Source organism: Ranitomeya variabilis, chromosome 1 (genome assembly GCF_051348905.1).
Source record: "Ranitomeya variabilis isolate aRanVar5 chromosome 1, aRanVar5.hap1, whole genome shotgun sequence".
Classification (NCBI taxonomy): domain Eukaryota; kingdom Metazoa; phylum Chordata; class Amphibia; order Anura; family Dendrobatidae; genus Ranitomeya; species Ranitomeya variabilis.
In genome coordinates, this window is record NC_135232.1 from 218,978,435 (window position 1) to 218,995,605 (window position 17,171).

The window sequence follows — 17,171 nt, forward strand, 5'->3', positions numbered from 1 at the left end:
ATCTAACCAATCTCTATCCTCAGCTTCTAATCTAGGTAAATTTGCATCCTCTAAAAAACTGTCAATTTCACCTTCTCTCTGCCCGGTGTGTGATGCATACAGTTTGCTATAAAATCCCTTAAAACCTTCCAAGATTTGGGCCCCCTGTGTTACGATACTACCATTCTCTAATTCTAGAGCATGTACATGTGTCGAATCCCTCTGTGCAGACGTCACCACTGAGAGAAGGTGACCCACCTTCTCTCCTTCCGCGTAAAAGGCCTGTCTTTGGAAAGCTCTCGCCCTCTCTGCTTTGCGTAGATGTAATTTGTTTACCTCCTCCTGAGCCGTTTTCATACGATTCACGGTGTCCTGTGAAAGTAAACTACTCAATGCAGCCTCCGCTGCCCTCAATTCCTCCAATATCACTTTATCAGATTCCCTTGTTTGTGTTTTATGCCTAGATATCTCTTTAGATAATATACCCCTCAAATAAGCCTTCATGGTGTCCCAAACCACATGTTTCGCTGCACTACCATCATTAAATTTAAAGAATTCCTTTATCTCTTCCCCGATCTTCCCCATATCAATAATTTGTAACCAAAAGGGGTTTATCTTCCAACCTAATTTAGCCATTCCCCCAAGGCCTTCAATTTGCAGTGTTACCATCACTGGACTATGATCCGACACTATTCTAGGCAAATAATCCACCTCTTGTACCAACCTATCCATTTCTTCGTTACCTAGGGACATGTCAATACGAGATAGAGAGCCGTATGTCGCTGAATAGCATGAGAAACAGTATGTATCAGTATTACGCACTCTCCACAAGTCTTTCCATGCCACTTCTTTCAAATAACTACCGAACGCTGTCAAATTCCCCTCCTTCCTCAACATAGCATGCTGCCCCCTATCCCAGTGATCGTCAATGATATTGTTAACATCCCCTATTATGAGCAATGGGACTCCTCCCCACCTGCCAGATATATTTAGGATTTCCTGTAGTTTTTTCCCTGAGAACGGTGGAGGAATATACACTGACACGACACACATCAGTCTAGCGAACACCTTACACACAAGGAATACATATTGTCCATCACTATCTATTACCACCTCTACCTCCTCGAACGGTACACTTGTATGCACGAGGATTGACACTCCCCTAGCATAGGCCGAGAATGTCGCATGGTAGGCCTTCCTCACCCATCTTTTATGTAATATACCCGTTTTTTCCTTTACTAAGTGAGTTTCTTGAAGGCACACCAGCGAGGGTCTCTGTTTTACAATATATTGCAAAATAGCCTTACGTTTTGTATCATTGGATAGACCTCTAATATTCCAACTCAAAATTTTAACTCTATCTCCCATCATTTTGCATAATAGTTAACCTTCTCTTCTTCTTTCCATTGGTCTTCTTTACCCCCCTAAACTGAGCCCTCTTACCCAAACCTCCCCCCCAGGCCCTCATTATTACAAAATAACCCCTAACCCTACCCTTCCCTGCCCTCAATAACTTCCTCCCCCAAAACGTTATAACAAACAATGTATAATCTCCTACTCCCTCTCTGTACGAGAAAGGGGAACGCGCTGTTACTATCCCAGCAGTGGCTCAGAAGCCGATACCAACCACCAGTAGATTTCCCACTATCTTCCAGTCGTTCCTCCCCCCGCCCTTTAAAAACAGGATATATAAACAGTTGCGCCGCCGAACACAACCTTAGCGCACAAGAACCATACATCAAATTCTTTTAGTATTAAATCAGTATTAACCCTCAACTCAATTTTCTTTCTCCAACCTATCACAATAGCCAGAAGACCACATTTGACCCTCCTCAGCGAGTCTTTTCTGCTCCAATACGTTTTGCATTCAAGTCCAGCCAATGTGATACTTCCTCAGGATTTTGAAAAAAGTGGACCCTGTCCATGGCCACCACACGTAATTTAGCCGGATACAGCATGGAATAAGCCAGACCCAGTTCACGTAAGCGTCTTTTAGCCTCTCCGAACTTCATCCTGAGCTTCTGTACAATTGTAGAATAATCAGGATATATAGATACTCGGTTGCCGTCGATAGACAGTTCCTCCATATTTCTGGCCCTCCTTAGCAGAATATCCCGGTCTCTGTAATTTAGGATTTTAGCTAGAAAGGTCCGTGGGGCGGAGCCAGGGGGCAGAGGTCTGGTCGGCACCCGGTGAGCTCTTTCGACCGCAAAAAGTTTAGTGAGACTGTCCCCTCCAACCTTAGTTTTCAGCCATGTCTCTATAAACTCAGTGGGGTTGTTTCCTTCTGCCTTTTCAGGCACACCAATAATTCTCAAGTTGTTCCTGCGCGAACGATTCTGCAAATCATCAGTTTTAAGCTCCAACTCCGCTATGCGCTGGACATATTTTTTCTCTCTTTTTACCAGTTCAGCAATCTGATCTTCCGCTCCTCCCACACGTTCCTCCAACAATTCAACTCTCCCCTCCATCTTATGCATAGCTGAGCGAAAAGAGGTAACCTCCCCTTTCAGGTCGTCCACCTGGACAGTTAGGGTCGTCAAAGCCGTCTTACAGAACAATACCGCAGAAAAGATATCTTTCAGGGTCGGCTCCCCAGTCCCATCAGCACATACATTCCCCATTTGAGCAGCACATTCCGGGGTCAGCTCAGCTAACTCAGTCAGTGGGGCACTTCTCATAACTGGTACATTGATGGGTGTTATGGGGGATCCACTCATCCTCCCCTCTGCCTGTGCCCCAGCCTGCTCACACACTTGTTCCCCTTAGTCCGCCGCTCCTCCTGTCCCCTCTCCACCGGCTCCCTGCATCAGCTGTACTGCACCTTCTGTCCTGGCAAACTGCTCCAGTCTGGCGATCACCTCCAGTCGCTTCTGATAGGCAGCGCTTGCTTTTGCCGCCTCCTCCACAGCGCTGTCGGCGCCATCTTGGGAGCGCGTGCTGCCCGCCATCCCGACTTCTTTCTGCCTCCTGCGCGTCATTCTGTGGCTTCCGCGCTGTGCGGCTGGTGCTCACCGCTCCCCAGATACTCAGGAGCTCCTCCACCGGTAATTGGCGTTCGGCGGCGCCTCTAATATGTCCGTATCACCGTTCGGGCAGCGGGAGAGGTCCGGCACACGTCCTCTCACATCTCCTGCTAGGCCACGCCCCTCCCCAGGCACCTCTTCAGACCAGGACTCTGATCCTGAATCTGATGGGCCTCTAGATCTGGAGTCGCCAGGTTATCAGAGTACTATAGATAGTCTCATCGAGGCCGTCAACCAGTCTCTTCAGGTTGATGAGGAACCGGCAACCTCCAGTACGGATAATTCGGTGTCTTTTAAAAGGACCAAATGTACTCACAGGGTGTTTGCCAATCACCCGGAGTTCCAGGACATAGTCCAGCGGCATAGGGAGCGTCCAGACAAACGCTTTCAGGGCCAGAGATCTCTGGAGTCCAAATATCCTTTTTCTCCTGATCTCCGTAAACAATGGACAGAATCCCTTCCTGTGGATCCTCCTGTCTCACGTTTGTCCTCTAAAACTGTCCTATTTGTGCCGGACGGATCTTCTATCAAAGATCCCACAGACCGCCTAGTTGACAGTCTCGCCCGTTCAGCTTTCGAGGCTTCAGGCTCGGCACTCTTTCTCTCCTACGCGGCTACCTGGGTTGCCAAAGCCGTGACTTGTTGGGTAGACTCCCTGCACAAGGCCTTACAAAGCAGTGATCTTCCTTCTGACTTAGCGGAGCTAGCAAATCAAATTTCCCTGGTGGGCGATTACTTAGTAAACGCTTCCCTGGACACGGCGAACTGCTCTGCACTTACGGCTTCAAACGCTGTGGCGATTAGAAGAGCACTATGCCTGAGGAATTGGCAAGCGGACTCCGTCTCTAAAAAGTCCCTCACGTCTCTGCCATATATCAGTGGCCGTCTGTTTGGTGAAAAGCTGGACAAACTGATTTCAGACACTACGGGGGGAAAAAGCACTTCCCTTCTCCAGCAGAGGTTCAGACAACTGTTCCGACGACAGCCGTAGGCTCGTTTCCGGCCCTTTCGTGGATCTTACGCATGGCATTCCTCAGCCAATTCTCCTGGCTCGGGACACTGCGCCGGCAGAGACAAAAGCCCTCAGGCTCCATACAGGCCTAACCATTCCTGGAGGGACCGCTCCACGCAGTCTAGGTCCAGGGGATCCAGACTTCAACCGTCTTCCTCTAAATGACTCGCAATCTCTTCCGGACGACACCAGCAAGGTAGGCGGACGCCTTCTCTTGTTTCGTCATGTCTGGCTTGCAGTCGTTCATGACGAGTGGGTCAGGGATCTGGTGTCCTCCGGTTACAAAATAGATTTTTCCTTCCCCCCTCCAACCCGGTTTTTCACTTCCCGCCCTCCTGAAGTGGGAATGCCCTCTCGGGCTTTTTCCAAGGCCATTCAGTCGCTCCTACAAAACGGAGTGATCGTCCCTGTCCCAGAGGACGAAAGGTTCCGCGGTTTTTATTCAAATCTGTTTATGGTCCCCAAAAAGGATGGAGCGGTAAGGCCCATCCTGGACCTAAAGCTCTTGAACAGATTTGTCAAAGTCCGGCATTTCAGGATGGAATCTCTCCGTTCCGTCGTTGCATCGATGGAACATGGCGAATTCTTAGCATCCATCGACATCCGGGATGCATACCTCCACATCCCAATCTTCCTACCACATCAAAGGTTCCTTCGCTTTGCCGTCGTAGAAGAACATTTTCAGTTCACGGCCTTGCTTTTCGGCCTTGCCACTGCCCCCAGAGTTTTCACAAAGGTCATGGCGGCTGTCATGGCCATTCTGCATTCTCTGGGTCTAGTCGTGCTTCCCTACCTAGATGACTTACTGGTCAAAGGCCCATCTTTCTGAGCCTGCGAGGAGTGCGTCCGCATTTCCTTGGATACTCTTTCTCGGTTGGGCTGGCTGATCAACCTAAAAAAGTCATCTCCTGTTCCAGCTCAACGGATCTCCTTTCTGGGCATGACCCTGGACACCTCCCTAGGGTTGGTGCTTCTTCCTCAGGACAAGGTCCTTGCTCTTCAACAGGGGGTCTGGAAGCTTCTTCAGCCGTCCCCCTGTTCCATCCGTTTCGGCATGAGGATTCTCGGGAAGTTGGTGGCCGCAATGGAGGCAACTCCATTTGCGCAACTGCATCTCCGTCCCCTACAGCATGCTCTGCTGGACGCATGGGACGGGAGTCCCTTTTCCCTCGACCGACTGTGTCCTCTCTCTCCTCGGGTCAAGCAGTCACTCCGATGGTGGATGCTCCGATCCTTTCTACTCCAAGAGAGGTCTTTCCTCCCAGTCCATTGGCTGGTAGTCACTACCGACGCCAGCCTCCTAGGCTGGGGCGCGGTTTTTCGCCATCACACCGCGCAGGGAACTTGGACTCGTCACGAGTCTCGTCTCCTCATCAATATCCTGGAGATACGTGCGATTCGGCAATCCCTAAAGTGGTTCCATCATCTCCTAGCAGGCCGCCCCATCCAGTCGGACAATGCCACGGCTGTGGCTTATATAAACCATCAAGGGGGAACCCGCAGCAGAGCTGCAATGCGCGAGGTAGAGCACATCTTTCGCAGGGCCGAGCACAACCTCTCGGTCATATCGGCCATTCACATTCCAGGAGTGGAGAATTGGGCCGTGGATTTCCTCAGCCGGCACGGTCTCGCCTCAGGAGAGTGGTCTCTCCATCAGGACATATTCCAACAGATTTGCCTTCTTTGGGGTACTCCGGATGTAGACTTGATGGCTTCTGGGTTCAATGCCAAGGTACCTCAATTTGTAGCCCGATCCCGGGACCCCAGAGCAATCGGGGCGGACGCACTAGTCCTTCCTTGGAGTCAGTTTCGCCTCCCTTACCTGTTTCCCCCCCTGCCCTTACTTCCCAGAGTAATCGGGAAGATCAAGGCAGAGGGTGTCCCGGTGATTCTCATCGCTCCGGATTGGCCTCGCAGGGTGTGGTATGCAGAGCTGGTCAAGCTCCTCGCAGACGTTCCTTTACGCCTACCAGATCGCCCAGATCTACTTTCTCAAGGCCCGATTTACCACCAGAACTCAGGGGCCCTGTGTTTGACGGCATGGCTGTTGAATCCTGGGTTCTGACTCAAGCGGGTTTCTCCCGTGAAGTAGTTTCCACCTTGATCAATGCCCGAAAGCCGGTGTCATCGCACATCTACCATCGGATCTGGAGGATCTTCGATTGGTGCAGAAGCAGAGGTCGCCCCCTGATGGTTTTCAACATCCCTACCATCCTGGATTTCCTCCAATCCGGTCTTAAAGGGCAGGTCTCGGCCTTGTCAGTCCTTTTACAACAAAGAATCGCTTCCAAGCCTCAGGTCAGAACATTTTTTCAGGGAGTCTCTCACGTGTTGCCTCCCTACAGAGTGCCTCTAGAGGCTTGGGACCTTAATCTGGTCCTAGGGGTCCTGCAGGAATCTCCCTTCGAGCCATTGCAGAACATCCCTCTATCTCTGCTTTCATGGAAGGTGACCTTCCTCGTCGCTATTACCTCGATCAGACGAGTCTCGGAGTTGGCTGCTCTTTCCTGTCGGACGCCGTTCCTTACGTTCCACCGAGACACATTTTCCTCAGAAATTATCAGTACCAACACTAGAATTGATAATAACAAATCTACGATGACAGACGTTTCTTCTAATCAAAATATATGACTGAATCTTTTAACTTTTCTCAAAAAGAACTCTGAACACTTCAAAATCTAATTACTAGTTTTAGAGATTTTTCACAAAAGAACAATTTAAAGATCAGGGGACTATCCGAAAAAGTGATGCCCTACCAACTGAACAACTATATCCCAAAAATGGCTGCTCAGATTCTCCCAGAATTGGCCAAAGAAATAATTGTGGTTAAAGCAAGAAGAATTCCTAAACTCCTCACATCTATCTGGAGAAATACCAAGAGACGTTATTATTGCCTTCCAGTAATTTTATGTAAGAAATAAACTGTTCTCCATGACAAGAGACTTAAAAAAATGTACCTGCCCCTTATGATAGGTCTTTAACCCCTTTCTGACCTCGGACGGGATAGTACGTCCGAGGTCAGAAGCCCCGCTTTGATGTGGGCTCCGGCGGTGAGCCCCCATCAAAGCCGGGACATGTCAGCTGTTTTGAACAGCTGACGTGCCCGTAATAGGCGCGGGCAGAATCGCGATCTGCCCGCGCCTATTAACTAGTTAAATGCCGCTGTCAAACGCAGACAGCGGCATTTAACTACCGCTTCCGGTCGGGCGGCCGGAAATGAGCGCATCGCCGACCCCCGTCACATGATCGGAGGTCGGCGATGCTTCAGAATAGTAGCCATAGAGGTCCTCGAGACCTCTATGGTTACTGATCCCCGGCAGCTGTGAGCGCCACCCTCACATGGCCAAATTGACGGAAACATAAAAAAGTTATGGCTCTGGGAAGGAGGGGAGCGAAAAACGAACACGGAAAAACGGAAAGTCCCAAGGTCATGAAGGGGTTAAACAAAAGAATGCTATCTAAATCTACCATTCAAACCAGAAGGAAGTTCCAAAGCATCACAAGAGAACTACTGAAGGCTGGAATGAAATACCAATGGACTTCGGAAGCAACACTACAAATCTTCCAAGGCTGCAGAATCATCTTTATATCCTCTTCGGAGCAAGGACTGAAAATTTTACAACAGTTAAAAATATAAAATTCTACCAGGAACAGGATTACTTCATCTGCCCAATTAATCTTTATCTCTCTCATACTAGATCCCATTCTTCCACCCTGGATATGGGAAAATGTATTGAGGTATTATTTGGGCAACAGTAATGACGTCACAAAGAAAAGTACCTTTCTATCAATAGCCTTATGTATGCCTACCAGTATGACCTATGTTTGACTTCTCCACTATGTTTATGAGGCTGACTTAGGGCTACCTTGGGAGAGTCGTGGAGGAGTTGGGGCGATATTATCGCCAACCATTTAGGATGCCATCCTCCTCGGCAAGGTAGGCAAAAAAAAAATAAGATTAACTAGGAAAAGCATAGGCCAAATTTTTCTTTTTTGTGGGAATTTCACCCCTAGATAGAAGGTACTTATTTATCTGCACAATATAACGTTTTTGTCTTTTTTTAGAGGATTACTCCTCTATAGGTATTTTGGGTGTTATTAAGCACTTTTTGATCAATTGCCTCGTCCCTGAATTCTCATCCATATAATTGAGGTGACCTAGGGTTACCGAGGGACAGTAATCGAGGAGCGGGGCGCCACTGTCACTAACCATTTAGGGTGTCAACTTCCATGTTAAGGTAGGCAATTATCTATGTTTATAGAGGGAATATCAGCCCCTGATACACTAGAAAAGGGGGGATCCCATCCCTTGTTAATAGGTAGGTTTGTATTCATACGATACCATTATATCACATAGAGAGTGTTAGGGTTGGCGGAACGCACTGAATATATTTATTAGATGGGATTGGTGCGTTCGCAACCCGGGATCCACCGTGCAGGAAAGAACCTGCTGCTAAGTAATTGGCGGCACTATATGGCGGTATGAACCAGCTCTGTTAGCTTCACAGAGCGGCCGAGAAAGCCAAGCTCTGTGCCCTGTTAGACTTTCACAGAGACACAGGCTAACTAACCAAATGAGAACAGTCAGTGGTCATGCATGCACACAAAACTCCTCGCCGGAGGTGCCAGCATTCTAGGGGCTTATTTCTGCCAGGTCCCTGAATACACACAAACACAATCTCCTCGCCGAAGGTGCCAGCATTCTAGGGGCTTATTTCAGCCGGGTCCCTGAACACATACAAACACATGACCACACTGGCGCAAAGCACATAACTTAGGAAGATACTAGCGCATGGCCGTGCGGCCATGCGAGCCTTAAATAGCTGCAGCACGTACAGGACCTTCCTAAAAGGACCAATGAGAGGCTGCCACAGACCCTGCGCACCTACAGGACCTTCCTAGAAGGACCAATAGATTTGGCTGCAGTACCTGAGCATGTGACCCTTGATCTCCACTGAGAGATCTTACCCTGGGCATGCTCAGTGTGTGCAAAGCAGGACTTAGTCCCAGAAAAGCCTGCTTGCCGCAGATCAGTGCAGGGTACAATAGCAGAGCCTGGAGAGGCAGCAGTAACCCTTTGCACAGTATCAGTCTTAGTGAGACGCTGTGATCGACGTCTCCGCTGAGCAGGCTCCACTGCGGCCGATGCAGAATGGGAGACCGCAGCAGACACGGATCAAGATTCCCCCTGTGCAGCAGAGGAAACTCGACTCCTAACAGAGAGTTACCCTATTTGATTTCGGTTTGGGTTTTGGTTTGTGTGTAGTTTTCATTTTTAATATATACCTAATAAATCCATCAATGGAAATATTACTGTAACATAAGGACCATCTCTGAATTACAAATCTGACTATAACAATTGACTTTCAAAGGTGGATTGCAAATATCAAAATTGCCTAACCTCTACTCTAGTTCAGACTACGATGGCTCAGCAAGAACCAAACCAAGTCTATTGGAATTATTAACAAACAAACTTTCTTTCCCCCCACCCCCAGGTCAGCTTATTCAACTCAACCCTGACAGGGGTACTAATCATCTTTATATTAACATTTTTCTTTCCCTTTTTAGGGATATACTATAATGTGATAACTAAGCTATTTACAGTGGGGAAAAAAAGTGTTTAGTCAGCCACCAATTGTGCACGTTCTCCCACTTAAAAAGATGAGAGAGGCCTGTATTTTAACATCATAGGTAGACCACAACTATGAGAGTCAAAATGAGAAAACAAATCCAGAAAAATCACCTTGTCTGATTTGGCAAGATTTATTTAGCAAATTATGGTGGAGAATAAGTATTTGGTCACCTAAAAACATGCAAGATTTCTGGCTCTCACAGACCTGTAACTTCTTCTTTAAGAGGCTCCTCTGTCCTCCACTCATTACCTGTAGTAATGGCACCTGTTTGAACTTGTTATCAGTATAAAAGACACCTGTCCACAACCTCAAACAGTCACACTCCAAACGCCACTATGGTGAAGACCAAAGAGATGTCGAAGGACACCAGAAACAAAATTGTAGCCCTGCACCAGGCTGGGAAGGCTGAATCTGCAATAGGCAAGCAGCTTGGTGTGATGAAATCAACTGTGGGAGCAATAATAAGAAAATGGAAGACATACAAGACCACTGATAATCTCCCTCGATCTGAGGCTCCACGCAAGATTTCACCCCGTGGGGTCAAAATGATCACAAGAACGGTGAGCAAAAATCCCAGAACCACACGGGGGGACCTAGTGACCTAGTGAATGACCTGCATAGAGCTGGGACCACCATAACAAAGGCTACCATCAGTAACACACTACGCCACCAGGGACTCAGATCCTGCAGTGCCAGACGTGTGTTGTGAACTCCGTTCTCGAACTCCCTCCTGTGGTCATGAATGGTTCTGTCCGTGGACTCCCTCTGGTGGCTGTGAGTGGAGCTGCTGGTTCTTGAGATTCCTTCCTCAGCTGCCCTCGTTTATTGCTAGGCTGGCTTCTCTATTTAACTCCACTCAGATCGTTACTTCTTGCCAGCTGTCAATGTCTTAGTACTGGTTCAGATCTCTCTTGGATCTTTCTGATGACCTGTCTACTCCAGCAGAAGCTAAGTCCCTGTAGTTCATTTGTTGTTCATTTTGTACTGAATATATTTCTCAGTACTTGTTAAGTTCTAGTCCAGCTTGCTATCATGATATTGCCTTGCTAGCTGGAAGCTCTGGGGTGCAGAGTGGCACCTCCGCACCGTGAGTCGGTGCGGGGGTCTTTTTGCACACTCTGTGTGGTTTTTTGTAGTTTTTTGTGCTGACCGCAAAGATTCCTTTTCTATCCTCTGTCTGTTTAGTGAAGACTGGCCTCCTTTGCTGAAACCTGTTTCATTCCTGTGTTTGTGACTTTCCTCTTAACTCACAGTCAATATTTGTGGGGGGCTGTCTTTTCCTTTGGGGAATTTCTCTGAGGCAAGGTAAGGCTTTATTTCCTATCTTTAGGGGTAGTTAGCTCTTAGGCTGTGAAGAGGCGTCTAGGCAGAGTTAGGTACGCAGGTACGCTCCACGGCTATTTCTAGTGTGTGTGATAGGATTAGGGTTTGTGGTCAGCAGAGCTCCCACTTCCCAGAGCTTGTCCTGTCCTATAGTTTAACCATCAGGTCATTCCGGGTGCTCCTAACCACCAGGTCCATAACAGACGTGTCCCCCTGCTTAAGCCAGTACATGTACCGGGCCTGTCTGAAGTTCGCTAGAGAACATTTGGATTATCCAGAAGAGTGTTGGGAAATTGTCATATGGTCTGATGAAACCAAAGTAGAAATGTTTGGTGGAAACAAAACTCATCGTGTTTGGAGGAGACAGAATGATGAGTTCATCCAATGAACACCATACCTACTGTGAAGAATGAGGGTGGCAACATCATGCTTTGGGGTTTCTCTGCAAAGGGACCAGGACGACTGATCCGTGTACATGAAAGAATGAATGGGGCCATGTATTGTGAGATTTTGAGTGAAAACCTCCGTCCATCAGCAAGGGCATTGAAGGTGAAACATGGATGGGTCTTTCATCATGATAATGATCCCATGCACACTACCAGGGCAAGAAGGAGTGGCTTTGTAAGAAGCATATGAAGGTCCTGGAGTGGCCTAGCCAGTCTCCAGATCTCAACCCCAAAGAAAACCTTTGGAGGGAGTTGAAAGTCCGTGTTTCCCAGCGACAGGCTGAAAACATCACTGCTCTAGAGGAGATCTGCATGGAGGAATGGGCCAACATACCACCAACAGTGTGTGCCAACCTTGTGAAGACTTACAAAAAACGTTTGTCATTGCCAACAAAGGATATACAGTATAACGAAATATTGAGATGAACTTTTGTTAATTACCAAATACTTATTTTTCACCATAATTTGCAAAATAAATCTTGCCAAATCAGGCTGGTTTCACATTTGCAGTTGTGTCCGCAATGTTTCTGATGCATACATCCACATGCGTCTTGATTTCCTATCTTTAACGTTGTAGACGCAGTTGCATGCGTTTGCTTACGCATGCGTATTTTCACGGTGTGCAGCTGGGCACGGCTGACTCACCATGTTAGAATTTTTGGGGAGTCAAATTTCCGCCGCCATATGCATGCGGACGCTTGTGGCAGGAGTGCATCAAAACAACGCATTACAGTCTATGGGAACGCAAGGACATGCGTTCGCTTGTGTTTGCACAAGAGTCTATATACAGAAATCCCACGAGCCACGCCCATTGTCAATTAAATTCTCCTTGAAAATTTTTTCATAACAAACACATGCGCATAAACAACACGAACGCATGCAAACGTTGCATTTTTCAATCCGTCATGCGTAAGTTGATGTGGATAAAAAAACGCAGCGTTATCATGTGTTTGCATGCGTTTTGTCATGCGTTTGCAGTTGCGTACGAAACGCTGCGGACCGCAAATGTGAACCTAGCCTTAGGCAAGGTGATTTTCTGGATTTGTTTTCTCATTTTGACTCTCATAGTTGTGGTCTACCTATGATGTGAATTACAGGCCTCTCTCATCTTCTTAAGTGGGAGAACTTGCACAATTGGTGGCTGGCTATATAGTTTTCTCCTTCGCCTCAACTGTATAAGCCGTGTATTATCATTGTACTCTTGTCTTTTCCTATTGTTGTACTCTTGTCTTTTCCTATTGTTATTCTTCATACCTTCCCCCCCTTTACCACCCTTTTTTTTTCATCCTTTTCTTAACCCCTTCATGACCTTGGCGTTTTTTGCAATTCTGACCAGTGTCCCTTTATGAGGTAATAACTCAGGAACGCTTCAACGGATCCTAGCGATTCTGAGATTGTTTTTTCGTGACATATTGGGCTTCATGTTAGTGGTAAATTTAGGTGGATAATTTCTGAGTTTATTTGTGAAAAAAACGGAAATTTGGCAAAAATTTTGAAAATTTCGCAATTTTCACATTTTGAATTTTTATTCTGTTAAACCAGAGAGTTATGTGACACAAAATAGTTAATAAATAACATTTCCCACATGTCTACTTTACATCAGCACAATTTTGGAAACAAATTTTTTTTTTGCTAGGAAGTTCTAAGGGTTAAAATTTGACCAGTGATTTCTCATTTTTACAACAAAATTTACAAAACCATTTTTTTTAGGGACCACCTCACATTTGAAGTCAGTTTGAGGGTTCTATATGGCTGAAAATACCCAAAAGTGACACCATTCTAAAAACTGCACCCCTCAAGGTGCTCAAAACCACATTCAAGAAGTTTATTAACCCTTCAGGTGTTTCACAGCAGCAGAAGCAACATGGAAGTAAAAAATGAACATTTAACTTTTTAGTCACAAAAATGATCTTTTAGCAACAATTTTTTATTTTCCCAAGGGTAAAAGGAGAAACTGGACCACGAACGTTGTTGTCCAATTTGTCCTGAGTACGCTGATACCTCATATGTGGGGGTAAACCACTGTTTGGGCGCACGGCAGGCCTCGGAAGGGAAGGAGCGCCATTTGACTTTTTGAATGAAAAATTGGCTCCAATCTTTAGCGGACACCATGTCGCGTTTGGAGAGCCCCCGTGTGCCTAAACATTGGAGCTCCCCCACAAGTGACCACATTTTGGAAACTAGACCCCCCAAGGAACTTATCTAGAAGCATAGTGAGCACTTTAAACCCCCAGGTGCTTCACAAATTGATCCGTAAAAATGAAAAAGTACTTTTTTTTTCGCAAAAAAATTATTTTAGCCTCAATTTTTTCATTTTCACATGGGCAACAGGATAAAATGGATCCTAAATTTTGTTGGGCAATTTCTCCTGAGTACACCAATACCTCACATGTGGGGGTAAACCACTGTTTGGGCACATGGTAAGGCTCGGAAGGGAAGGAGCGCCATTTGACTTTTTGAATGAAAAATTATCTCCATCGTTAGCGGACACCATGTCGCGTTTGGAAAGCCCCTGTGTGCCTAAACATTGGAGCTCCTCCACAAGTGACCCCATTTTGGAAACTAGACCCCCCAAGGAACTCATCTAGAGGCATAGTGAGCACTTATAACCCCCAGGTGCTTCACAGAAGTTTATAACGCAGAGCCGTGAAAATAAAAAAATAATTTTTCTTTCCTCAAAAATGATTTTTAGCCCAGAATTTTTTATTTTCCCAAGGGTAATAGGAGAAATTGGACCCCAAATGTTGTTGTCCAGTTTGTCCTGAGTACGATGATACCCCATATGTGGGGGTAAACCACTGTTTGGGCGCACGGCAGGGCTCGGAAGGGAAGGCACGCCATTTGGCTTTTTGAATGGAAAATTAGCTCCAATCATTAGCGGACACCATGTCGCGTTTGGAGAGCCCCTGTGTGCCTAAACATTGGAGCTCCCGCACAAGTGACCCCATTTTGGAAACTAGACCTCCCAAGGAACTAATCTAGATGTGTGGTGAGCACTTTGAACCCCCAAGTGCTTCACAGAATTTTATAACGCAGAGCCATGAAAATAAAAAATAATTTTTCTTTTCTCAAAAATGATTTTTTTAGCCCACAATTTTTTATTTTCCCAAGGGTAACAGGAGAAATTGGACCCCAAAAGTTGTTGTCCAGTTTCTCCTGAGTACGCTGATACCCCATATGTGGGGGTAAACCACTGTTTTGGTACACGTCGGGGTTCGGAAGGGAAGTAGTGACGTTTTGAAATGCAGACTTTGATGGAATGCTCTGCGGACGTCAGGTTGGGTTTGCAGAGCCCCTGATGTGCATAAACAGTAGGAACTCCCCACAATTGACTCCATTTTGGAAACTAGACCCCCAAGGGAACTTATCTAGATGTGTGGTGAGCACTTTGAACCCCCAAGTGCTTCACAGAAGTTTATAATGCAGAGCCGTGAAAATACTAAATGTGTTTCCTTTCCTCAAAAATATTTTTTTAGCCCAGAATTTTTTATTTTTGCAAGAGTAACAGGAGAAATTGGACCCCAAAAGTTGTTGTCCAGTTTCTCCTGAGTACGCTGATACCCCATATGTGGGGGTAAACCACTGTTTGGGCACATGCCGGGGCTCGGAAGGGAAGTAGTGACGTTTTGGAATGCAGACTTTGATGGATTGGTCTGCAGGCATCATGTTACGTTTGCAGAGCCCCTGATATGCCTAAACAGTAGAAACCCCCCACAAGTGACCCCATTTTGGAAACTAGACCCCCCAAGGAACTTATCTAGATGTGTGGTGAGCACGTTCAACCCCCAAGTGCTTCACAGAAGTTTACAACGCAGAGCCGTGAAAATAAAAAATCATTTTTCTTTCCTCAAAAAAGATGTTTTAGCAAGCAATTTTTTATTTTCACAAGGGTAACAGGAGAATTTGGACCCCAATATTTGTTGCCCAGTTTGTTGTGAGTACGCTGATACCCCATATGTGGGGGTAAACCACTGTTTGGGCACACGTCAGGGCTCGGAAGGGAAGTAGTGACATTTGAAATGCAGACTTTGATGGAATGGTCTGCGGGCGTCACATTGCATTTGCAGAGCCCCTGATGTGCCTAAACAGTAGAAACACCCCACAAGTGACCCCATTTTGGAAACTAGACCCCCGAAGGAACTTATCTAGATGTGTGGTGAGCACTTTCAACCCCCAAGTGCTTCACAGAAGTTTATAACGCAGAGCCGTGAAAATAAAAAATAATTGTGCTTTCCTCAAAAATTATGTTTTAGCAAGTAATTTTTTATTTTTGCAAGGGTAACAGGAGAAATTGGACCCCAACAGTTGTTGCCCAGTTTGTCCTGAGTACGCTGGTACCCCAAATGTGGGGGTAAACCACTGTTTGGGCGCACGTCGGGGCTTGGAAGGGCGGGAGCACCCTTTGACTTTTTGAACCCAAGATTGGCTGGAATCAATGGTGGCGCCATGTTGCGTTTGGAGACCCCTGATGTGCCTAAACAGTGGAAACCCCTCAATTCTAACTTCAACACTAACCCCAACACACCCCTAATCCTAATCCCAACTGTAGCCATAACCCTAATCACAACCCTAACCCCAACACACCCCTAACCACAACCCTAACTGCAACACAACCGTAACCCTAATTCCAACCCTAATCCTAGCCCAAATCCCAACCGTAACCCTAATCCCAACCCTAACCACAACTGTAACCCCAACACACCCCTAACCCTATCCGTAACCCTAACCACAAGCCTAATCTTAACCCTATTTCAAACCCTAGCCCTAATTCCAACCCTAACTCTAATTCCAACCCTAACCCTAAGGCTATGTGCCCACGTTGCGGATTCGTGTGAGATTTTTCCGCACGATTTTTGAAAAATCTGCAGGTAAAAGGCACTGCGTTTTGCCTGCGGATTTACAGCAGATTTCCAGTGTTTTTTTGTGCGGATTTCACCTGCGGATTCCTATTGAGGAACAGGTGTAAAACGCTGCGGAATCCGCACAAAGAATTGACATGCTGCGGAAAATACAATGCAGCGTTTCTGCACGGAATTTTCCGCACCATGGGCACAGCGGATTTGGTTTTCCTTAGGTGTACATGGTACTGTAAACCTGATGGAAAACTGCTTCGAATTCGCAGCGGCCAATCCGCTGCGGATCCGCGGCCAATCCGCTGCCGATCCGCGGCCAATCCGCTGCGGATCCGCGGCCAATCCGCTGACAATCCGCTGCAGATCCGCGGCTAATCCGCGGCCAATCCGCTGCGGATCCGCGGCCAATCCGCTGACAATCCGCTGCCGATCCGCTGCGGATCCGCTGCCGATCCGCTGCGGATCCGCTGCCGATCCGCTGCGGATCCGCGGCCGATCCGCTGCGGATCCGCGGCCGATCCACTGCGGATCCGCTGCGGATCCGCGGCCGATCCGGTCTGTGCGCACATGCCATAACCCTACCCCTAACCCTAACCCTACCCGTAACCCTACCCCTAACCCTACCCCTAGTTCTAACCCTAGTTCTAACCCTAACCCTAGTGGAAAAAGAAAAAAAAATATTTTCTTTATTTTATTATTGTCCCTACCTATGGGGGTGATAAAGGGGGGGGTTTATTTATTATTTTTTTATTTTGATCGCTGTGGTAGAACCTACCACAGCGATCAAAATGTACTTGTAACGAATCTGCCAGCCTGCAGATTCGGCGGGCGCACTGAGCATGCGCCCGCCATCTTGGAAGATGGCGGCGCCCAGGGAGAAGACGGACCAACTTCGGGAG

At 47.0% G+C, this 17,171-nt stretch overlaps 1 protein-coding gene across 2 annotated transcripts in view; it reads left to right on the forward strand.

Annotated features, from left to right (window-relative positions):
- The window catches only part of ACAD10 (acyl-CoA dehydrogenase family member 10), a 121,011-nt gene that overhangs the window by 52,479 nt on the left and 51,361 nt on the right, over positions 1 to 17,171 (forward strand). The window lies entirely within an intron of this gene.